This window comes from Triticum dicoccoides, chromosome 4A, assembly GCF_002162155.2.
Source record: "Triticum dicoccoides isolate Atlit2015 ecotype Zavitan chromosome 4A, WEW_v2.0, whole genome shotgun sequence".
NCBI lineage: Eukaryota > Viridiplantae > Streptophyta > Magnoliopsida > Poales > Poaceae > Triticum > Triticum dicoccoides.
In genome coordinates this window covers 39,825,730-39,851,059 of record NC_041386.1, presented here as the reverse complement: position 1 = coordinate 39,851,059, position 25,330 = coordinate 39,825,730, and positions in this window count along the sequence as shown.

Here is a 25,330-nt window from a genome sequence, read left to right as displayed (position 1 = left end):
CTCACACAGTTATCCTAGACCGACCCCCAGGTTAACCATGATCTCATACTAGGCACCTAGGTTGGTCAATGCTCCCTTGCTTCAACCCATTAAATTTTAATTAAGAAGCACTACTGCAGGATGCTGCTAACGCGACACTACAATCAGAGACCCTTCGACGAAACTGTGTGCGATGCAATAATTGCAAACAATGGTGTAAAATAACCGTCAACAAAGGTGCAAACCGTTTGCGATGGAGGATGCATCAAACACGGTTTAGATTTTAGTTGTGTGTGCGATGCAGGGCATACGGTTGATCCATATGAACTGTTTGCGATTAGATAGAACAACAGAAACGGGCAGCAATATCAATGTGTGTGCGATATACGGCATACAGTTCACTCCGATGAACTATTTGCGATGATCGAGGTGAACATAAATGACTCGGCATAACAAGATGTGTGTGATATCCGGCAAACAGGTCGGTAATCAGAATTGTGTGTGATCATTATAGACAGCCCATACGGACTTTTTTTGTGAATTATGTGCTCGTGAGGGCACACAGTTCAATAAACCAACCTGTGGGCGATAATGTAGAAGATCTCTGTCGAATACTTATTACTAACCGTCTGCGATGAGATTGATAGGATAAACAAAGATAACAAATTAATATGAGCGAACGAAAACAAAGATATGTATAGTCTGCTTAATTCAGTCCTTCTTCTTCTTGCTGTTGGATGGCCCCGCGACATCGTCTTGGCGAGGACGCTTCTTGCCGCTGATGACTGGATTTTCATCGCCGCTGCCGTTGTCATCGTCGTTTCTGTTGTCGTCGTCCTCCTCTTTGTTCGACCATTCCTCCTCCTCATCATCGTCGTCCTCTTCTCCGTCCTCCGATGGCTCCTCGTCCGTCTGGTTGTCGTCTGACGACTCCGGAGGCGGCGTCCCTTCCATGAACCGGATATAATCAAGGTCTGGGCTCGACGCCGGACTCATGGAAGACGAGCGGGATGATTCCGATGTTGACCTATCATCGGGCGACAGACTGCTGGCCGAACTGTCGTCCTCGTTGTCGCTCGACATGGCTGCAGAGTGTGTGCTAGTGTGTAGCATGGCCTGCCGGGGATGATGAAGATGGTGGACACTTAAGCGGGGTATGCAGAGAAGACGAAATGCCGATTGAAGCAGGGGTTGACATATTATCTAACCACTGATATCATCAACCACAATTATTTATACCCAGTCGCTCCAAATTCCCGGGGTTGCGCAGGACTCCTATTGGCTGGTTTATTTTTTCAGGACAAAAAGAAGGAATGAGTTTCGGGATTATGCACCGGTACTGATACGTCTCCAACGTATCTATAATTTTTGACTGTTCCATGCTGTTATATTATCAATCTTTGATGTTTTATAATCATTTTATAGTCATTTTATATTATTTTTTGGTACTAACCTATTGACATAGTGCCAAGTGTCACTTGCTGTTTTTTCCATGTTTCTTACGTCGCAGAAAATCAATATCAAACGGAGTCCAAATGCCACAAAACTTTACGGAGAATTTTTATTGGCCAAAAGGGACACAACGGGCCCTGACTGCGCCTGGGGGGTACCCCGAGGGGGGCACAACCCACCAGGGCGCGCCAGGAGGCCCAGACACGCGCCTTGGTGGGTTGTGCCCATCTCGGGTGCCCCCCAGACCGCCTCTTTGCTCTATAAATACCCAAATATTCCCAAAACCCTAGCGTAGTCGACGAAATATTGATCCAGCCTCCGCAGAGTCTAGAACCACCAGATCCAATCTAGACACAATCTCGGATGGGGTTCACCACCTCCATTGGTGCCTCTCCGATGATGCGTGAGTAGTTCTTTGTAGACCGTCGGGTCTATAGTTAGTAGCTAAATGGCTTCATCTCTCTCTCTCTCTCTTGATTCTCAATACAATGGTCTCTTGGAGATCCGTATGATGTAACTCGTTTGCGGTGTGTTTGTTGGGATCGATGAACTTTGAGTTTATGATCAGATCTATCTTTTTATATCCATGAAAGTATTTGAGTTTCTTTGATCTTTTTTATGCATGATTGCTTATAGCCTCGTATTTCTTCTCTGATATTTGGGTTTTGTTTGTCCAACTTGATCTATTTATCTTGCAATGGGAAGAGGTGCTTTGTAGTAGGTTCGATCTTACGGCGCTTGATCCCAGTGACAGAAGGGGAACCGACATGTATGTATTTTTGCTACTAAGGATAAACGATGGGGTCTATCTCTACATAGATAGATCTTGTGTACATCATGTCATTGTTCTTATTGCATTACTCCATTTCTCCATGAACTTAATGCACTAGATGCATGTTGGATAGCGGTCGATGTGTGGAGTAACAGTAGTAGATGCAGGCAGGAGTCGGTCTACTAATATTGGATGTGATGCCTATATAATGATCATTGCCTGGATATTGTCATGAGTATTTGAAGTTCTATCAATTTCCCAACAGTAATTTGTTCACCCACTGTTTGCTATTTTTCTCGAGAGAAGCCACTAGTGAAAACTACGGCCCCCGGGTCTCTTTCTCATATTATTTGCCTTTGCGATATACTTTTATTTGCTTTTATTTTCAGACCTATTAATCGAAAACCCAAAAATACTTTGCTGCACTTTATTTTATTTGTAATCTATTTATTCAATCTATTACAACTTTCTCCCATCACACACCAATTTCTGGCACCGTTACCCGAAAGGGATTGACAACCCCTTTAACAGGTCGGGTTGCGAGGATTTGTTATCTGTGTGCATGGGTTGTTTACGTTGTGTTGCTTGGTTCTCCTACTGGTTCGATAACCTTGGTTTCATATCTGAGAGAAATACCTACCGCCGCTGTGCTACATCATCCCTTCCTCTTGGGGGAAATACCGACGTAGCTTCAAGCGACATCAGGTACCGGTACAAACGGAGTAGGACAGTTGGCAAGCAATACATTGAGCTCTTCTTATTGATAAAGCCAGTAATAATCAAACTACAAAGGAAAAGAAAAAAAGACAAAGGAAAATATATGCACGAATCTTCGCGTAACATCAATGGCATAGGACCTAGATGTGCATTACTTAGAGCACATCTAGATGTGCTTTAGCAATACTGTGAAACAAAACCCCTAATCATCATTGCAAACAACACATAGAACATGGCTAATGCGAAAACCAGAACTACACATGCTAGTTCCTTCTTGTCTCTTGCTTTCATCTGTTGCATGTGATTGATTCTTTCTTGCTTCATCGTACTGATTGTACATTCCAGATCAGCCAGTTTCTTCTTCAACTTTACGTTATCTTTTGCGAGCTTGGTGATAACACTCTGAGCCCTGCCATGCCATTCTTCATCCAGCCAGTTAACAAAGGCACAAGCCTCATATCCCTGCCAATGTTAAATAGTATTCTCAATGAGCGGTGGCATTAACTAAAGTAAAATGATGAACTTAGAACTAACCTCTAAGGGGCAACTGAGAAACTACCTGCCAATGTCGAATCCCTCCGTGCATACATGTCGAGCGGGAGTGTGCCCGTGCACACAACTCAACTTTTGGTACTTTTCGGTGGCGTAAAACTCGGAGTCAAACTCGTGTTACGGGAGTCTGTAGTCATGCTCCGGATCCGGCGGCAGATCGCTTTCCTAGGGGGAGGGGGTGTCATTCAGGATGGATTCAGCAAGGAGCTATACTCTGGATATTCTAAAAAGATCGGGATAGATTGGAACCTGACAGGACGATTCAGATCCGTAGTACACCTGCCTTCTGATGACCTTAGGCAAGTGCACGGTGGCGACCTCCGTCGTGGTAGCGATACGAGCAGGAGAAACTGCACCGAAGCCATCAGTACCACTCATCCGCATTTCCCCAATGTCAGTGCCACGCGAGGGAATTTGGAGGCTATGTAGGGATTTGGGGGAAATGGGGAAACTGTGGGGATAAGCTAACGGCCGGGAACTACTTATGGCACTATATGTTGTATACGGCACACTGTTTATACATGTCGTTTGTGTTAGGTATTACAACGTCACACACGATTTCCGCACCAAACCGTGTGAGAAGACAACGTAGGTTAGACATGGTTTCCGTTAAATAGCCGTATGTGATGCACTACCCTGTCCATATAATTGAGTTACAATGATACCGTGTAAACAGCCGCTCTGCGGATATCCGTAAAAAACAGTCGCTCTGCATATAGAGATGGCGGCGGCGGCCTAGGCAGTGGCTACCAGAGAAGAGGTTAATCCTCGGTCTGTGGGCGGTGGCAGCGTCATAGGAGGTCAATCCTTGGTCTGCGTCGGGATATAGGAGGAGCTCAACCATCGAGGTCGGTGGCAGCATGATTAGAGCACATCCATCGTGGTCGATGGCGGGATGGTGGAGGTCGAACTTCAGGCGGCAGCCACACTAAGCTTTGCTCCTCGACCCTGCTGTCTCAGCATCCCGCCGCATCGCGCTTCTCTGTCTGCTGGGTGGAGGTCGCCGTGTGGCTAATTAATTAAGGTATTCTTTTCGTGAGTGGCTTAATTAAGGTATTCAATTCCTAAGGTAGTGTTGTACTAGTACTCTGCGTGTAAATTGACTGGCCATCAATTTTTGTCATTGCATGTCTGGATAACAACATGGAGCACCCTTAGTAATTATGAAAATAAAACCTTGTGATTTATGCATGCATCTTTGGGCAGCAGTTAATCCTTGTATTAATGTTGTTGTTTTGTTTTTAACTACGACTCATGTGGTGCAGATGGAACGATCTCGATGGATGAAGAATCGGAAAACCACATATTTTATCAGTGGCGTGACAGAGTTCATGAATTTGGCTGAAAGTACAAGGAGGGGAATTGGTGATGCGGATTACATCCTGTGTCAATGTACTGATTGTGCAAATATAGAGTCACATGAAGTTGCAGATGTCCAGTTGCACTTAGTCTCTAGGGGATTCATGGATGGATATACACGTTGGACCAAACACGGTGAAGTGGAGGTCATGGATGAAGATATCCAGGGCAGCAAGATGCCAAACCCCGATCAGTGTCACATGGATGTTGAATCTAACATCAGGGCAGAGGCGTCAAGCTACCAATGAAACGCCGGAAAGCCGAAACTCCCACTGGAAAACCAAGACGTCAACGCAGATGACGATGATCTTTATATGCTAGATTTTGCTGCTATGATTGCAGATTTCGAGAGCCCAAAAAAGGATATGATTGGGTACAAGGATCTGCCAACCATTGATGCGGACTCCAATAAAGAATTGTATCTAGGTTGCAAAAAGAAATATTCCAAGTTGAGTGCCACCCTAGTGCTTCTCAGATTTAAAGCAACAAACAGTCTATCAAACAAGGGCTTCATAGAGATGTTAGGTCTTTTAAAAGAAATTTTTCCGGAAGATAATGTGCTCCCCAGAAGCACAAATGAAGCTAAGAAATTGTTTGCGCATTGGAACTTGAAGTATAGAAGATACACGCTTGTGTGAATGGTTGTATATTGTACCGTGGTGGGTACAAAGTTTGCGTGCATGTCCCACATGCAAGCATGCACGAACAAGTGCAGGAGAGCAAATGACAAGTACAAGTTGGATGACGAGATCAAGACACGAATCCCGTTCAAGGTTGTTTGGTACTTGCCTTTAATTCCAAGGTTGAGGCGTTTGTTTACAAACCCTAGAGAGGAAAAGAGGTTGCGGTGGCATCATGACGAGCGATGCGGATAAATTTATGAAGCACCCAAAAGATGGGGCTCAGTGGGAATTAATCGAGAAGAAGTTTGAAAAATTTGCCAAGAATCCTAGAAGTATAAGGCTCGAGGAGTGTACTAACGGGATGAATCCTTTTGGCGATATGAGCACCAATCACAGCACATGGTCGGTGCTTCTGTCCATATATGACCTAGCTCCTTGGTTGTGTATGAAGAAAAAATACATTATGATGTCAATGATTATCCAAGGCCCGAAGCAACCTGGAAATGACATCGACATTTACTTTCAGGTACTGGTAGAAGAACTGCTGACAGTGTGGATAGATGTGCTTGCTGTAAAATGTTATGATGCTTACAGAAAGGAGATATTTGATCTACATGTGATGCTGGTGCACACCATTCAAGAAATGACGACATTAGGCAACACATCTGGGCAGAAAACAAAGGGAGATGTAGGGTGTGTCACATGCATGGATAGGACAGCTAGCAGAAGACTTCCCAACTCGCACAAAACCGTGTATTTGCGTCATCGTAGGTTCTTACCGAAAACTCACCCACACCGAAGGATGAAAGCTGAATTTGATGCTACGACAGAGGCAGGTATGGGCCCAAGACCCTATGAAGGGGAGGTGGTCCACAACATGGCTAAAAAATTAATGTTGTGCTTGGCAAGAACCACCCTTTGACAGCGAAATAAACACCCAAGGGTCAAGTGTTTAAGAAGAAATTGGTGTTCTAGAAATTACCTTACTGGGAGATTCTACGTGTACCTCACCGCATCGATGTCATGCACGTAGAGAAGAACGTATGTGAAAGCATCGTTGGTACTCTGCTCAAGATTAAAGGTAAAAGAAAGGATGGTGACGGTTCACGACTTGATATGCTTGGTGATCAATCAAAACGAAAGAGTGAAGCAGAAGATGATGAAAAATTCATCAAAGCTCACCGGAGTTACAATTTCAGTACAAAAGAAGCAACACAGTTCTTCACCTATTTGTTGTCAGTTAAGACACCCTCTTCCTACTGCGCAAACATCAGAAGTCTCGTGGATGTGAGCTCATGTAAAATGAAGTTGGCACACATGAAGTCACATGATTGCCACGTAATGTTAACACAAATCGTCCCGGTGGCCATCGAGAATCTGATGGATAAAGATATAATAAACACACTCATTGACCTCTGTGATTTCTTCAACCAACTATGGAAGAAAGTTGTAGATCCTGAAGTGTTGGATCATATGCAAGATGATATTGCAAGAATATTGTCCAACCTAGAGATGTTTTTCCCACCGTCATTCTTTGATGTCATGGTCCATCTCACTGTGCACCTTGTCGATGAGATAAAGTATTGTGGTCCTATGTTTCTTCACAACATGTATCCCTTCGAGCGGTTCATGGGAATACTGAAGCGCTTTTGTTGGAACCGAAACCATCTAGAGGCAAGCATCCTACAAGGTTAGACCACGGAGGAGGTGGTTGAGTTTTGCACCGAATACATGAAACAAAGACCTATAGGTTTGCCCCTCTCTCGCCATGAGGGAAGGCTGAAAGGTAAGCCGGTCCTTGCTGGCATGCAAACGGCTGCACCCGAAGAATTGGCAGAGAAAGCCCATTTGACGGTACTGCTTAATAGCCTAGTTCTCAGTGCTTATGCCGAAGAACACTTGGTGGAGATACGCCAAAGCTTCTTACCAATGGTGCCTTTATCGGATGTGGAGATGAAGGAGCACACTAAGAACTATGCCGAATGGCTGAAGAATCGTTTGGCACAAGGATCCATCGATGACATTGCTATGTGGTTGGCACAAAAGCCATCACCTACGATGTTGACGTACCAAGCATATGACGTAAATGGATACACGTTCTACACTGAGGAACGTGATCAGAATACCTCATATCAAAATAGCTGTGTTCGAATAGAATGCGTTATTGAAAATGAAGCTGATAAAAGGGTATACTATGGAACCATCAAAGAGATTTGGGAGCTTGACTATGTGAAAGTTAAGGTGGCATTATTCAGGTGCGCAGGGATCCCTCCTGGTCAGGTAAGGATTGATAAGTACAGGAAGACCTGTGTTAACAGGACAACGATGGCATATCACGCAGACCCATTCATTCTTGCCAGCGATGCTAACCAGATTTTGTTTGTGGAAGATCCCTTGCATAAGAACTGCCATGTAGTGATGCATGGGAAGAGAAGGGTACTGGGTGTCGACGATGTTGCCGATGAGGTCGAGTACGATGAATTTGATGAGTTGCCAGCCAAGGGATCACACACCCGTGTAATAGAGAAGCGTAAAATAATCATAAAACCCAAGTTCATTCGGGGTCAACTTAATGATCCTAGTTCCCCCATGTACATGGGAATTAAGCCGTAAGACTAGTCTTTATGCCTACCCTGCAACTTAATTCATTCGAACTGTTGCGTGTACTGAATTTGTGAGTTATGCCCGGTTTTTTGTTGATGTAAGAACCGTTAATATGTTGACCTTGATATGCTGTCAGCTCATGCAATGAATATGAACTATTTCTTGTTGTTATTATTATATATCATAGAGGTAGCACACTCAATTGATCTCACTATAGTATGTGTGAACAAAAATATGCAATCTGGTTTGCGAATATCACACGGTTCGTTGATGAAAGCCGTGTGACGACCAAACCCCGCCCATGATCTGAGTCGTGCTTTCTGATTGGCCAGAATCCAAACCCCACGGATCATACGTCTGCACCGCTGGATGCTCCCAGATCGAACGACGATCCTCATCCCTTTCGACAACACATGCAGTTTTGGTTGTAATTTTATTTACATGCACAAAATGCATGTTAATCTCAAAAAATGTCTTAATATAGCTAATGATACCTGAAATGTGCCAGAAAATCAAACCCGTGGTATAATGGTGATTGCGTACCATGGATATTTTTATGAGAAACGATGAAGTCACCGGCCACAGGAGTTTGAATTGACACGTCTCCTTTTGGAAACCATGATCCTTCATGTAAGATGCTCCTGTTTGGAAGGAGCGGTCATCAAAACTTGTGCCAAACTTTACCAATTTTTTCCACGGGGTCATGAGAGCACGCCACGGGAACACATCGATTTTGATGATGTCCGAACTCCATATTAATTTCCTGTAATTAAAATACCAACTAGGCCTATGCCAATGGCCGCACCTCACAGCCGAAATGTTTGAAACTTCTCCCCGCTTCTCGAACAAACAGATGAAAACTCACAAAGCGACGGACAAATGATCTGTACACCTTCTTTGCTAGGCTGATAGTAAGGGGGTATCATAGCTAGTATCATGCATGCTAACTAGGCAATTTTGATGAGTTGTCATAGAATTAAATGAAGAAAGAGAGGGTTAAGTATCATATCATGAAACCATATCATAATAAATGCTATGCTACTATGTGTCATGCATGAGACTAGCCATAGTGGGAGTAACTTTAGAAGTAACATCGACTCCAACTCAGCAAACTTACTTATGTGGCAATAAGTTAATGAGGAGAGATATAGTTTTAGTAACTTAGCTAGTTACTGTAGCATCACATGTCCTAATGCAATATGAGTCTATAACCTAATAAATGAAGCTTTGCATGACACTACACTTATGTTACTACCCACTATGAAGGTAGTAACATAGTCTAGCTAGGGATATGTGTATGTTACTAGTGTATGTTACTCTCCACTGTGGCTAGTCTGACAATAAATAAAGTACTACATATGATACTATGCATTGGACTAGCCACAATGGGAGTAACTTCAGCAGTAACATCGAGTCCAACTCAACAAATTTGATTATGTGGCAATGAGTTAATGAGGAGAGAGGTAGTTTGAGTAACTTAGCTAGTTACTGTAACATCACATGTCCCAATGCAATATGAGTCTATAACCTAATAAATGAGGCTTTGCATGTTACCATACTTATGAAAGGTAGTAACATAGTCTAGGGATATGTGTATGTTACTAGTGTATGTTACTCTCCATTGTGGCTAGTCTTAGAGCAAGTACAATAGAGTGACATAAGCAGGCTATAAGGAATAGAATAATATATATGTGCTTATTAGTTGGAGGAAAGAGAAGAGGAGAGAGAAGAGAAGCGGGCTCTTGGTTAGTAGAGCCAGCTGCAACACGAGACCCAAGACACTTTGTGAGGATGTAAGGTGGGTCGACTATTGATAAACTAGTACATATTTAAAACTTATTATTGTACATGCCGGCTAAGAGGTTGGCTGTATATGACATGGCAACTTCTTATAGCCGACCATTGGCTGTATTATTAACCATGCTCTTAGTGAGGTAGCTAGTATATCATATATAGACTAGCTAGTATCATACTCCCTCCTTTCCGGTTTATAGGGCTCAATTCAAAAATCTCACCAACCAAGGTAGATGGTGAGTGGTGGAATACTTTTTGTAGTTTGCAAAAACACCCAATTAATGCTTTTGTTTTCCTCAAAAAATTATGTTTACCAATGTATTAATTGCAATACATGCATGCACAAAGTACATGCATTGGTCAATTTTCTCTTAATACTTGCATGCAATGACTTAATGCACCTTGGAATCTGAACATGTGATGGCGAACAACCAAATTGAGCCTTATAAAATGGAAAAACTAAAATTTTGAGATAAGCCTATAAACCGGAAAGGAGGGATATATGCATGATACTATCTTATGATCGGTAATACCTCTATAATGTGCGCATGCATAGTATCATAAGTTAGTATCTTAGGTTTCCATATTAATTGCCATGCATGACACAAAGTAGTACAACATTTAATATGATACGGTATCATGGTATGATACCACACCCTCTCTTTCCTCATTTAACTGTGTGCCACATCATCCAAAAAGTCTAGTTGGCATGCATGATACCGCTTGATACTCCCATATTACGACCAGCCTTAGGGTGGCCATAGTGGGGACAACATAGCTGGTATCATGCACCCGGGAATAGAAAATATGATGATGTGGCAAAGAAGCAGTAACATGGGTAGTATATGACACTCTCCACTATGATTAGCCTAAGTATATATATAGCCTAACTAAAACACCCACATGTAGTTGTAGTAGGGTTTTTGACTTTAATTAATTATATGCACTAAAATGCAATGCAAGGTAAGTGCAAAGAATGACTTAAACATAGCAGATGACCTGAAATGGGCCGGAGCGATGTAGCTAGTAACTAACGATTTGTAGTCCGAAGTGCCGCATCTCCTTTCAGAAACTATGATCCTTCTTGTGAGATGCGAGCACCAAAACTTGTGCCAAACTTTACCAATTTTTTTCCATGTGATCGTGAGAGCACTTGACAGTGACACAATGATTTTCGTTATTTTCCGGACTCTATATGCATTTCCTAAAATTAAAATACCAACAAGGCCTACGCCTCTGGCCGCACCCCGTGGCCGAACTATTTGAAGTTTGTTCCCGTTTCTCGCACAATGAATGAAAACTCGCAAAGCGACACACAAATGATCTTGCTAACATGCACGTGTAGTGGTGACTATATACATACATACATACATACATACATACATACAAACAATATCTTTTTTTGCATATTCAAAGTTTGAGATTGGTAACGAGGCATGCCGCTTGGTAAAATTACCAGAAAATCAAACCATAGGGTACAATCATGATTTCCTACCATGGAAAAAAATTGGAGGCGAAACAATGAACTCATGTTTTCATTCGAACAAACTTATGATGTTAGGCAATGTAAATGTTTTCAAATAGCACACTGTTCACTCACCAAAGCTGTGTGTCCACTAAATCATGGCCGATGCCCCCTGCCACACGCGCGATCTGAGTCGTGCGTTCTGATTGGCCAGAACGCTAATCCCACGGATCGTACGTCTGCACCGTTGGATTCTCCTTGATCGAACGACAATCCTCACCCCTTTCGACAGCACATGTAAATGTTTTCAAATAGCCCCTCCCAAAAAATATTTTTAAATAGCACACAGTTTACTCATGAAAGCCGTGTGCCTACCAAACCGTGGCCGATGCCCCCCTTTGTTGCATGCACGATCTGAGTCGTGCGTTCTGATTGGTGAGAACCCAAACCCCATGAATCGTACGTCTGTGGATGCTCCTAGATCGAACGACAGTCCTCATCCCTTTTGACAGGAAATGTAGTTCGGCTAGGAATTGATTTATATGCCAAATACACGGTAAATGCCAAAACATGTCTTACAAATAGCACACGAGACCTGAAATGCGCCAACAAATCAAACCCGTGGTATAATTGTGATTGCTTTACATTGGAAAATTTAGAGGCAAAACGATGAACTCACGTCTTCATTTCAACATTAGTACGTCTTCATTTCAAACGAAATTATTCCATTTGTGCACACGAGCGCTTAGAGGCAACCATTTGCATAGGCCTTTCCACGCGCGCGGCGATCAGGGATATTTTTTCATCCTTTTCACCTAGGCTGCCAACACCCCCCACCGCCCGCCCGCATTTCACTCAACTAGTCCACCCAATCTCCATCGCCAGCTCCCCCTCCCCTAGATCCATAGCAGAAACCTCTCCGGTGCCACCGTGCTCACCCCGGCCATGTGCCCGCTCTTCGTCGTCAAGCCTACCTCCACTACCGTTCCCAACACGCGGTGGCCCGCGCCTCGCTGTCTTCGTTTGCTCGCCAGCCACCCTCAAGCATATCGATGCAGTAACCCTCGCCTCTCCTGTGGTCCGGCCGGGTTTGCATTAAGAAGCCTGTTAGTTACTGCTCTCCATTGCGGTGAGGCATATTTCCTCGCAATCCCTCTTCCAATTTCGTTCCGTATGTTCCCAAATTGGCTATAAAATAACGGATAGCGTATATATGTTCATTATCTACCTTCCTTACTACATATAAGATGTATTTGTTCCAATAAGTTACTGCCTATTTACATATTGCGGGCGCTCGAGTCACACAAACTTAACAAATTAGCCGTACATTTTCTAAATTATTGCATGCCTTGTTTAGAAAGCTTGATACCAAGTTGTTAGTTTTATGCTTATCCTCCTTTCCTGAGTTTCACATGTGTTCTCTGTAGATGCCAGGTAACAACGATGACACTCATGCTTCAGGCGATGTATCTTCATCTGATTCGGACAACCCTAGGTCTTCAACAGATTGTGAGGGATCAAGTAATCTTGAACGGGATAGAGCTGCAGCAATTACCCTTCCGGTCAGGACATGGAGGAATGCTCCAAGAAAGCCCACACACCAGCCTAAAGGTGTATATGAAGTAACCAAGATTGATTTAAAGTCTTGGGCTCCAACTAAACCAGATAAAGCACACACGAGGTTCAGGAGTACGTGTTTGTGGATTTGTTGGCAGGGCAAGGCTCAACATTAATCTACCGGGGTTTCGGAAGGCTGACACAGAAACACAGCGAAGGATAGTCCGGGAGATCATGGATCACTTCAACGTTCCAAAGCAGTGGAGAATGCAGGTGGAATACGCTGCACTGAAGAAGGCTAGGGATGCTTGGAGAACTAGAAGCACGTGTTGTACAAGAAGTACTTGAGTGAAGGCAAGGACCCAATCCCCGCATACCCCCAAATTACAAAGGCAGACTAGGCAGAATTCTAAAGGGTCAGGGCAACTAAAGAGTTTGCTGAGAAGAGTTTCAAGAAATCGGAACTTCAGAAGAAGAACATACACCCCCACCGTATGGGTGTGGTAGGATACTACGGCATGAAACTGATATGGGAACATGAGGACAAAGAAGCAGTAGTGGCGGGTGGGAATCCGACCTTTAGTGAAATCAGGGGCGAATGCGCCAGAGACTACTTGCGGGCATGTGCAAAGAGGTGTGATGGCGGAGCTTATTACTTTGAAAACTCACGTGACGCTGAACTATATCAAGATCCTTGGAAGGTTTTACAGGAACTCAGGGCCATGTGACATTCTGTTCGTTTCTCTGGAAACAAAAGAGCCCCTGGTCGTGCAAGGGGTATAGGTGTTAATGTCCCGCACAACAGGGCTTTCACACTCAACAAAGAAGAGAGGCTCAACATGAAAAAAGCGAGGAGTGAAATGAAGCATAATGCATTGTATGAAAGGTTGAGGAAGGAGATTTATCCGGCTGTTCGAAAGGATGTTGAGGAGTCAATGATGATGTAGAAGACTCTAACACTGACAGATAGCCAGCTGATGGGAGGGGAGGCGAGCATGGGGATGTTACTTATTGCACGACAACACTGCACAAGAGTAGTTGTGCATCAGCTGACCCCAGCGACATTGAGACTGCAGCTGCTCGTGATGATGCTATATCTGATCTATCTGGAATGAAAGATAGACTGAATGGCATGCTTACACATTATAAAGGTACATTAAAATGTGCAACAACCTGGGTTTTCCCACCCTTCTTGGAAGATGGCCTCTTGTTGGACAATGTGCCATTGAAGCCGGGTTGTGTGAAGTGCTACGTGACTGAAAGTATAGCCTGGATTCAATGAATTTGCCCTGAAGAATGTCCTAGAAGACTTTGATGAGCAAATGACCTTGGGAGAAACATTGTTACATCACATCCAATGGCCACGAAACGAAATAGAGTTCATTGATGAGATCCCTGAAGCCCGGCCAAGAGAAACCACTGTCGCCCCTCAACCAGTGATGCTCTCCTTGCCACAACAGCTCTTGCGGGCTGATGCATCAACCTGTGATCAGCCGGCCCCACTTTGTGTTGGGGAACGTAGTATTTCAAAGAATTTCCTACGATCACGCAAGATCTATCTAGGAGAAGCATAGTGATGACCCACAAGTATAGGGGATCGCAATAGCTTTCGAGGGTAGAGTATTCAACCCAAATTTATTGATTCGACACAAGGGGAGCCAAAGAATATTCTCAAGTATTAGCAGCTGAGTTGTCAATTCAACCACACCTGGAAACTTAGAATCTGCAGGGGAGTGTTTAGTAGCAAAGTAATATGATAGTGATGGTAAAGGTAACAAAAGAGTAATGAAAGCAAAGTAATGTTTTTGGTATTTTGTAGTGATTGTAACAATAGCAACGGGAAAGTAAATAAGCGTAAACCAGTATATGGAAAGCTCGTAGGCATTGGATCAATGATGGATAATTATGCCGGATGCGGTTCATCATGTAACAGTCATAACATAGGGTGACACAGAACTAGCTCCAATTCATCAATGTAATGTAGGCTTGTATTCTGAATATACTCATACGTGCTTATGGAAAATAACTTGCATGACATCTTTTGTCCTACCCTCCCGTGGCAGCGGGGTCCTTACGGAAACTAAGGGATATTAAGGCCTCCTTTTAATAGAGTATCGGAACAAAGCATTAACACATAGTGAATACATGAACTCCTCAAACTACGGTCATCACCGGTAAGTATCCCGATTATTGTCACTTCGGGGTTAACGGATCATAACAAATAATAGGTGACTATAGACTTGCAAGATAGGATCAAGAACACTCATATATTGATGAAAACATAATAGGTTCAGATCTGAAATCATGGCACTCGGGCCCTAGTGACAAGCATTAAGCATAGCAAAGTCATAGCAACATCAATCTCAGAACATAGTGGATACTAGGGATCAAACCCTAACAAAACTAACTCGATTACATGGTGAATCTCATCCAACCCATCACCGTCCAGCAAGCCTACGATGGAATTACTCACGCACGGCAGTGAGCATCATGAAATTGGTGATGGAGGATGGTTGATGATGATGACGACGACGAATCCCCCTCTCCGGAGCCCCAAACGGACTCCAGATCAGCCCTCCCAAGAGATTTTAGGGCTTGGCGGTGGCTCTGTATCGTAAAACACGATGAATTCTTCTCTCCTATTTTTTCTCCCCAAAAGCAATTATATAGAGTTGGAGTTGGAGTCGGGGGGTCTCCAGGGGGCCCACGAGGTAGGGGGGCGCGCCCTAGGGGGGGAGGCGCCCCTCACCCTCGTGGCAAGGGTGTGGGCCCCCTGGTCTTCATCTTTGGTGAGGATTTTTTATTATTTATTGTAAGATATTCCATGGAGTTTCAGGTCATTCCGAGAACTTTTGTTTTCTGCACAAAAAACAACATCATGGCAATTCTGCCGAAAACAGCATCAGTCCGGGTTAGTTCCATTCAAATCATACAAGTTAGAGTCCAAAACAAGGGCAAAAGTGTTTGGAAAAGTAGATACAACGGAGACATATCAACTCCCCCAAGCTTAAACCCTTGCTTGTCCTCAAGCAATTCAGTTGACAAACTGAAAGAAATAAAGAAAAACTTTTACAAACTCTGTTTGCTCTTGTTGTTGTAAATATGTCAAGCTAGCATTCAAGTTTTCAGCAAAGATTATAACTAACCATATTTGCAATAATTCTCAGGTCTCATGATTACCCATATCAATAGCATAATCAACTAGCAAGCCATAATAATAAATCTCGGATGACAACACTTTCTCAAAACAATCATAATATGTTATAACAAGATGGTATCTCGCTAGCCTTTTCTGAGACCGCAAAACATAAACGCTGAGCACCTTTAAAGATCAAGGACTGACTAGACATTGTAATTCATGGTAAAAGAGATCCAATCATAGTCATACGCAATATAAATTAACAATAATGAATGCAAATGACAGCGGTGCTCTCTAGCTAGTGCTTTTTAATAAGAGGGTGATGACTCAGCATAAAAGTAAATAGATAGGCCCTTCGCAGAGGGAAGCAGAGATTTGTAGAGGTGCCAGAGCTCGGTTTTGAAATAGAGGTGAATAACATTTTGAGCGGTATACTTTCATTGTCAACATAACAACCAAGAGATGGCGATATCTTCCATGCTACACACATTATAGGCGGTTCCCAAATAGAATGGTAAAGTTTATACTCCCTGTGATGGCCTGGCTTATTAGGGATGACAGACTACTCATATCAATAAGGTATTCCTTCTTTTCCGCTAGCCCATTCGGACAGAACTCCAAAGTTAAGCGTGCTTAGCTTGGAGTAGTGTCAGGATGGGTGACCGACCGGGAAGTTGCTCCCGGGTGCGCACGAGTGAGGACAAAGTGCGTAGAAAAGACTAGTATTGATCTGTGGGGCCAGTCTAGATCCCGCCAAGAGTAACGACCACCGGCGGGTGTGTCCGGGGCGTTACAAGTTGGTATCAGATGCGCGGTCATGTTGTTCATGACGTTTGTGACCCGTCGTGGCACACAACATGGTACATGTAACGGACTGGACGCACAGACGTATGTGCCAAGAGGGAGCGTTCCTGTGGCCCGACAAGGACATCGGTTCCTCTGAGCGGGGGTGTATGTGATGGCCTGGCTTATTAGGGATGATAGACTACTCATATCAATAAGGAATTCCTTCTTTTCCGGGAGCCCATTCGGATAGAACTCCAAAGTTAAGCGTGCTCTACTTGGAGTAGTGTCAGGATGGGTGACCGACCGGGAAGTTGCTCCCGGGTGCGCACGAGTGAGGACAAAGTGCGCAGAAAAGACTAGTATTGATCTGTGGGGCCAGTCTAGATCCCGCCAGGAGCAACGACCATCGGCGGGTGTGTCCGGGGCGTTACACTCCCCCTCCACCAACAAACATCAATCCATGGCTTACTCGAAACAACGAGTGCCTCCAACATACATCAGGTCCCAGGGGGAGTTTTGTTTGCAATTATTTTGATTTAGTTTGCACAAAGCATGGGACTGGGCATCCCGGTGACCAGCCATTTATCTCGTGAGTGAGGAGCGGAGTCCACTCCTATTGAGAATAACCCGCCTAACATGGAAGATACAGACAGCCCTAGTTGATACATGAGCTATTCGAGCATACAAAACAGGATGATTATTTGAAGGTTTAGAGTTTGGCACATACAAATTTACTTGGAACGGCAGGTAGATACTGCATATAGGAAGGTATAGTGGACTCATCTGGAATAACTTTGGGGTTTAAGGGAGTTTGGATGCACAAGCAGTATTGCCGCTTAGTACAGGTGAAGGCTAGCAAAAGACTAGGAAGCGACCAACTAGAGAGCGACAACAGCCATGTACATGCATTAAAATTAATAAACATTGGATGCAAGCATGAGTAGGATATAATCCACCATGAACATAAATTTCATGAAGGCTATGTTGATTTGTTTCAACTACATGCATGAACATGTGCCAAGTCAAGTGACTTAAATCATTCAGAGGAGGATACCACCCTATCATACCACATCATAACCATTTTAATAGCATGTTGGCATGCAAGGTGAACCATTATAACTCATAGCTAATCAAGCATGGCACAAGCAACTATGATCTCTAATTGTCATTGCAAACATGTTTATTCATAACAAGTTGAATCAAGAACGATGAACTCATCACATTTACAAAAACAAAAGAGGTCGAGTTTGTACCAGCTTTTCTCATCTCAGTCTGTCCATCATATATCATCATAATTGCCTTTCACTTGCACGACCGAACAATGTGAATAATAATAAGAGTGCACATGCATTGGACTAAGCTGGAATCTGCAAGCATTCAATAAACAGGAGAAGACAACGCAATATGGGCTCTTGGTTAAATCAACAATAAAGCATATAAGAGCCACTTCAACAATTTAATCATGGTCTTCTCCTACTGACCCCATAGAAAAGAAAAGAAATAAAACTATTTACACGGGAAAGCTCCCAACAAGCAAAAGAAGAACTGGAAATCTTTTTGGGTTTTCTTTTTAATTACTACTACAAGCATGGAAAGTAAATTAATTGAAAGCTACAACTAATTTTTTTGGTTTTTTCTTAAGGTTTATTAAACACACAATAAGAAAGCATAAAAGGAAATAAACTAGCATGGATGATACAATGAAAAAGTATGAGCACCGACATCTAGCAATGAGTGTGTGTGAACATAAATGTAATGTTGGTGAGAAATACGTACTCCCCCAAGCTTAGGCTTTTGGCCTAAGTTGGTCTATGGCCATGGCTGGCCTGGCTGATATCCATAATAATAGTTATTGAGGTCGTACTGTGATGAGGAAGAAGAAGGCTCCGATTGCCACTGGCTGGCAATCATCTCCGGATCCCACTGATAGTTAGACTATCGTGAAGGATCAAATTGTGGTGCCAGTTCTGGCTCCTCGGCCGACGCAGGGTTCCGGTAGGCGTGAATAGCCGTCAATGGAACAAGGTACGTGCCTATAGTCAAATCAAACAAAGAAGGAGCAGGCAAGGTAATAGTCTCAGGATGATGTTTATTAAAGAACAATTGATATTTAAGCTCTCCTGCCCTATTCTTAACAATAAAATCATGTGCCACCATACTTTTATAATCTAAATAAACACGAGGCAGCACTTTTTCTTCCTTCTCAGCATGCCTAATAGGTATGTTAAAATGTGCAGCTAGGCGTGTAGCATAGATGCCTCCAAAGATGGGACCCTTAGTACGGTTCATACTTAACCGTCTAGCAATAATGCTGCCTGAGGGAGTCCTGGATTAGGGGGTATCCGGATAGCCGGACTATATCCTTCGGCCGGACTGTCGGACTATGAAGATACAAGATTGAAGACTTCGACCATGTCCAGATGGGACTCTCCTTGGCGTGGAAGGCAAGCTTGGGAATACGGATATGTAGATCTCCTTCCTTGTAACCGACTCTGTGTAACCCTAGCCCCCTCTGGTGTCTATATAAATCGGAGGGTTTAGTCCGTAGGAACAACAATCATACCATAGGCTAGCTTCTAGGGTTTAGCCTCTTCGATCTCGTGGTAGATCAACTCTTATACTAATCATATTATCAAGAACAATCAAGCAGGACGTAGGGTTTTACCTCTATCAAGAGGGCCCGAACCTGGGTAAACATCGTGTCCCCTGCCTCCTATTACCATCCGCCTAGACGCACAGTTCGGGACCCCCTACCCGAGATCCGCCGGTTTTGACACTGACATTGGTGCTTTCATTGAGAGTTCCACTGTGCCTTCACCGTAAGGAATGATGCCTCGTCTCGTTGTTAAAAACAACATTACCGCCGGGGGAGCCCTGGCTGTCGGCCAAACTCTCCGGCTAGGCAGTTTCATCTTGACCGCCCGTTCGGCTGCTGCACCGACGATGACTTCTCGGGTCATCGAAAACAACCTCCACGTCGGCTCGGAATTTGCCGATCAGATGGATCCAATGGAGCTCTCTTCCCTAAACGAGCTCTTGGATCGCATCGCCGCCTTGGGAGTCGCTACGGACTATGATCGGATTGGGCTTAAACCCAATCAAAGGGAGATTAACTCTCCACCGGTCACCCATCATATTGCGGTGGTGGAGGAACAATGCAGCGATTCTTCCTCTATCTTGAGGACTAACTATGTCCGGATTCCTGAGCTCTCTGAGCCGGATACCCGTTTACGGGAGGACATCACCCAAGCCCTGAACCTAGAGTCAGGCAGCGGGCCAGACTTATCGAGCAACATCCCGGAACCCGAACTTCCAAGATTGGAAACTCCTCGGCCCCTGGGTCTCAGATCGGGTAAGGGTTCAGACTCAAATCCACCCACCCACCCAAACATAAATGATCTTTCCCACATCAGGCAAGCGCCCCAGAAAACAGTACATCATTATTGGGCCAGATTCCTCCTTGTGATGAACAAGGTTAAGGACTGTCGCGAGGAAGACGCAGTCTCATTTTTCTGCAATAATTGCACGGACAAGGGAATCCTTAACGCTATAAGTCCCCGTGACATATCACGCTTCACTGACTTAGCGTCCATAGTACAAAAGTACTATACGATGGAAAGTGCCTGGAAAACCAAAACGAAATTTTGGGATAATCCGGCTCCGAATATACACCCAGTCCGAAGTAAAAGGGTGCACTATCATAAGACACCCGAGTTAATTACAAAGAAGCAAAAACCCTCTACAGGGCGTGGAACCGTATTGGAGGGATGGCTCAACAGACCCTGCAAAATTCATAGTACATCAGATACCATACCAACAGACAGCCTTAGAGCATGTTGGATGCTCTGACTGGTGGCCAAAAGCAGCGAGGATCTTCTCATCCCAGATGCCACAGAGCACCATCCCGGGGATAACAATACGGTATTAACAGTCTTTGAGACCTTCGCATCAAATAATAGGCGCAAGCGAACACTCCACAGCATTGCCGAAATCTGCCATGTGGCAGCAATAAATCCATGGAGTGACACGGATATTACCTTCAATGCCAGTGACGAACCTAAATTCCGAACAGCCCGAGCACCAGCTGCACTGGTCCTCAGTCCAATTTTCGACGGCTTTCGACTCACCAAAGTACTCATGGACGGCGGCAGTGGATTAAACCTCATCTATGAGGAAACTCTTCAAAAAATGGAAATAGACTGGAACCGCATTGAGCGAAGCCGCACAACCTTCAGAGGAATCATCCCCAGTCGAGAGGCACGCTGTGCTGGGAAAATCACACTAGATGTGGTATTAGGCACGCCGGAGAACTATAGGTCCGAAGAGAGTACATTCCAAGTGGCCCCGTTCAGTAGCGGGTACCACGCCCTTTTAGGGCGGGAGGCGTTCACGATCTTCCAAGCCACACCCCATTACGGGTACATGAAGCTCAAAATGCCCGGGCTCAACGGAATCATCACTCTCGCTAGTGATCCGGACACAGCACTCCGCGCCGAAAACAAAACAGCCGCATTGGCCCTCGAGGCATTATCCGAAGCCCTTTCGGCCGAGGAATTAACTACGCTATGCTCCATAGTGGACAGGGACGATGTGATACTTGACAAGAGATCCAGGTCCACCTCTTTTAAACCCGCGGATGAAATAGTCAAATTCCAAGTCCACCCAACGGACCCTAAAAAAACATCATCCATCGGGGCACAGTTAAACCCCGCCGTGGATGCCGCACTACGAGAGTTCCTGCGCGAGAATTGGGACATATTTGCCTGGCACCCCTCAGACATGCTAGGAATCCCACGCAGGCTGGCCAAACATAGCCTTAATATTCTAAAGGGATTCAAGCCGGTCAAGCAGACTCTTCGGCATTTCTCTAAACCTAAGAGACAAGCTATGGGAGAGGAACTAGCCAAGTTATTGGAGGCCGGATTCATTAGAGAAATAAAACACCCGGACTGGCTAGCAAACCTGGTGATGGTACCAAAGAAGGACAAATCCTGGTGCCTATGTGTCGATTTCAAGGACCTCAACAAGGCTTGCCCAAAGGATCCCTTCCCCCCCGCATCGATCAAATTATCGATGCTACCGCAGGACACGATTCATTGTGTTTCCTCGATGCATACTCCGGCTACCACCAAATCAAGATGGCGGAGCCCGACCAAGCCGCAACGACATTTATCACACCATATGGCCCCTTCTGTTTCAACAGAATGCCTTTTGGGCTCAAAAACGCCGGCGCAACAAATCAGCGCATGATTCAGACATGTCTGGAGAAACAGATCGACAAAACAGTCGAGGCATATGTAGATTATGTGGTCGTCAAAACCAAACACGTCGACTCTCTAATAGACAACTTGAGGCTCACATTCGACAACCTCCGAACATACGACATCAAGCTCAATCCGAAAAAATGTGTTTTCGGTGTACCAGCCAGAAAGCTCCTGGGTTTCGTTGTCTCCAGTAGAGGAATTGAAGCAAATCCAGCCAAAATCCGAGCTCCGTCACAGTTGGCTATCCCAACGGACCTCAAACAAATCCAGAAATTAACCGGATGTGTGGCGGCTCTAAGCCGCTTTATCTCCCGCTTAGGAGAAAAGGCATTACCCCTTTATCGCCTCCTTCGGCGCACTGAACACTTTGAGTGGACGGATGCTGCCACAGCCGGATTGGAAGAAATAAAAGCCATACTGGCAACCAACCCAATCCTGGCCGCGCCAAACATCGGCGAACCAATGCTGTTGTACATTGCGGCAACTCATCAGGTTGTAAGCGCAGTGCTCGTCGTCGAACGAGAAACGGACGGACATAAATTCCCCCTTCAAAAGCTGGTATATTATGTATCCACTGTCCTCACTCCATGCAAATCACGGTACCCACATTATCAAAAGATAGCCTATGCGGTATTCATGGCATCCCGGAAGCTGCGACACTACTTTCAAGAGTGTTCAATTACAGTAGCCTCAGAAGTGCCACTTAATGATATTATAAACAACCATGAAGCCATGGGACGGATTTCCAAATGGGCCATTGAGCTCCTCCCGTTCGACAAAACATACAAACCCCGGCGAGCCATTAAATCACAAGTATTGGCCGACTTTGTCGCCGAATGGATCATGCACTTCGACGGCTCCAGAATGCTGGCTGGTCTGGGGGCTGGCGTCGTCCCGACGTCCCCAACCAGAGATACAGTTCAATACGTACTACAGATATTGTATACAGACTCCAACAACGCAACCGAATACAAAGCCTTGTAACATGGTCTTCAGATGGCAGTTTCCATGGGCATTCAACGCCTGGAGGCGCGTGGGGACTCGAACCTCGCAATATCCCAAATAAATGGAGACTTCGATGCCAAGGATCTGAAAATGGCGGCCTATCGCAACATCGTCCTAAAGATGTCAGCTCGGTTCGTGTTGGAGTAAGTGACCACGGGTAGCCTAGCCGGCTCCCCCTGGTCTTTCTAAAAAAATTACGAGCCGATCCGGCTCGCAAGAATTCAAGACATAGGGCCGCCTTCCCCTGGCCGGCTGTCTCTCAGGCCGGCTATCGGAAGGCGGACCGACTTCAGCCCTCATGAAGAAAGCCGCGGGAGGGCCGGTTCCGAGGAGCCGGCTGCGAGAAGGCCGACTCCAAGGAGCCGGCTCCCATAAAGCGGTCGAGATCGTACCCTCGAAGTCTGCACCCACATAACGGCGATGTGACGGGGCATGGCTACAGTAAGGCTGGCCACCCCCGAATCCCGGAGCACGGCTGGCACAATGCGCCGTACGGGTGGCCATGACCTGTCCGGCGCAGCACTGTTGCCACGTTGACCTTGATGTCATCCATGACAGGCTGCCAGTACGGCCCACGGATGGTGGGCCCCTTCGGGCAGAGAGACACCCGAAGGCGGCCAGACCTCCCCCAGTCGGCCCAAGATAGAGCCGGCTCCCCACAGCCGGCTTGCCACCTCCCTCGAAGAAGACGCCCCATTAAGGAGACAAGACGCGGAGGGGCTACAGTGATCGCCCACCGGACGGCAGCACTGTAGCCACGCTTACCTCGGCGAAGCCCTCGTCACCAAGATTGAGCAACAGTAACCAGCCACCGACAAGGCCCTGGACGGTGGGGCCTGCCTGTCAACCCAAGAGCCTGCAGCCGGCGGGACCCACCAGTCGGCGGGCCCCAGCAGTCGGCGCGGAAGCCGGCAAGCATAGACACAGAAGACTGGGCCCCATGCCCAGCCGGATTACCATTGTACCCCCGGGGGTAGGCCTATTTAAACCCCCCGGGACACCCATGCAAAGGGTTGATCCCTGTTTGTTTTAGACACCACGTAGTGAGGAGAAGAGAGCAAGCAGAGCCCTTCTTCCTCCTCTCGCCAAACAGCTGAAGGAGCATCGCGTAGCTACTTGTTCATCTAGTGATCATGCGGAGACCCCGCAGAGCAGCAGTAGGGGTGTTATCTCCACGGAGAGCCCCGAAGCTGGGTAAGATTCGCCGGCGTGCATGTCTTTGCCTCATCCCGTTTCCAGGCACCGACGATGTTTTACTGGCTCCCACAATGATAAGCCACCCGTTGGCATATGTCGCACCTACCACCCAACATTTGGCGCCCACCATGGGGCCAGGTGCACCATCGTCCGGAGACCTGTTCTGGACGAGAACCCTCTTCCTCCCCCGCGAGCGTAGCCAGCCCGGCACGCCCGATGGCGCTTGCCACGACGCGCTGCATGGCGTCACCAACGCCTGCGCAGCGAGCAGCCTCGCTGATCTCCTCGACAAGACCCTCATCTCCGACGAGCTCGCCTCCGACGCGGGCACCGACCACCTCGTCAACCTCCTCGGCCGGCTCCATGTCTCCGGCGAGCCTGCTGTGGACTTGGAGTCAGTTGGCTCCATCGAAACGATGCCTGTCGACTCCGACACGGCCTCATTCGACACCTTCCCCACCAACGTCATGATCTACAATGACCGCTTCCCCAAGCTGATGGTTGCGACGCTGTCACCACCGAGGTGATGGTCATCGGCCACGACGGCGCAGCCGATGAGAGCACCCACGATGCCCCGCACGCGGCGGTCCACGACTTGTCCATCCCCCTCCCGGCCGACGCCGACGCTGAAGCACTGGAGGCTGGCCGCCTCGCCCTCCTCGCGGAGGGCCAGAAGTTGGTTTCCATGAGACGCCTCGCTGAGGCCCACCGACACGAGGCCGACCGCGCCGCCTTTGGCACGCCGCCCCCAGGCAGGCCTAGCCGGGCCAGCGTTGTCAGACAGCGCGGCGCTGTCGTTGCCGACATGTTAGGAGTCGACCGCCCAGTCTACGCCACTCCACTCGAAAACCTGCGTGCCGCCCAGGCGGCCGTAGACGAGCTAGACAGACTGGGGGCCGAAGAACTCCCCCACATGACCCGACGCATCCAGCAGCTGATCAATGCAGCCGCGCAGCGGCACAAGCCGACGCCCGCGCGGAAAGCCCTCCCCCGCGCCGAGATCACGGCGCGACGTGGCGGACGCTGGATGCGGGTGGAGACCGCGCGCGGCGCGAGAAAGAGCCG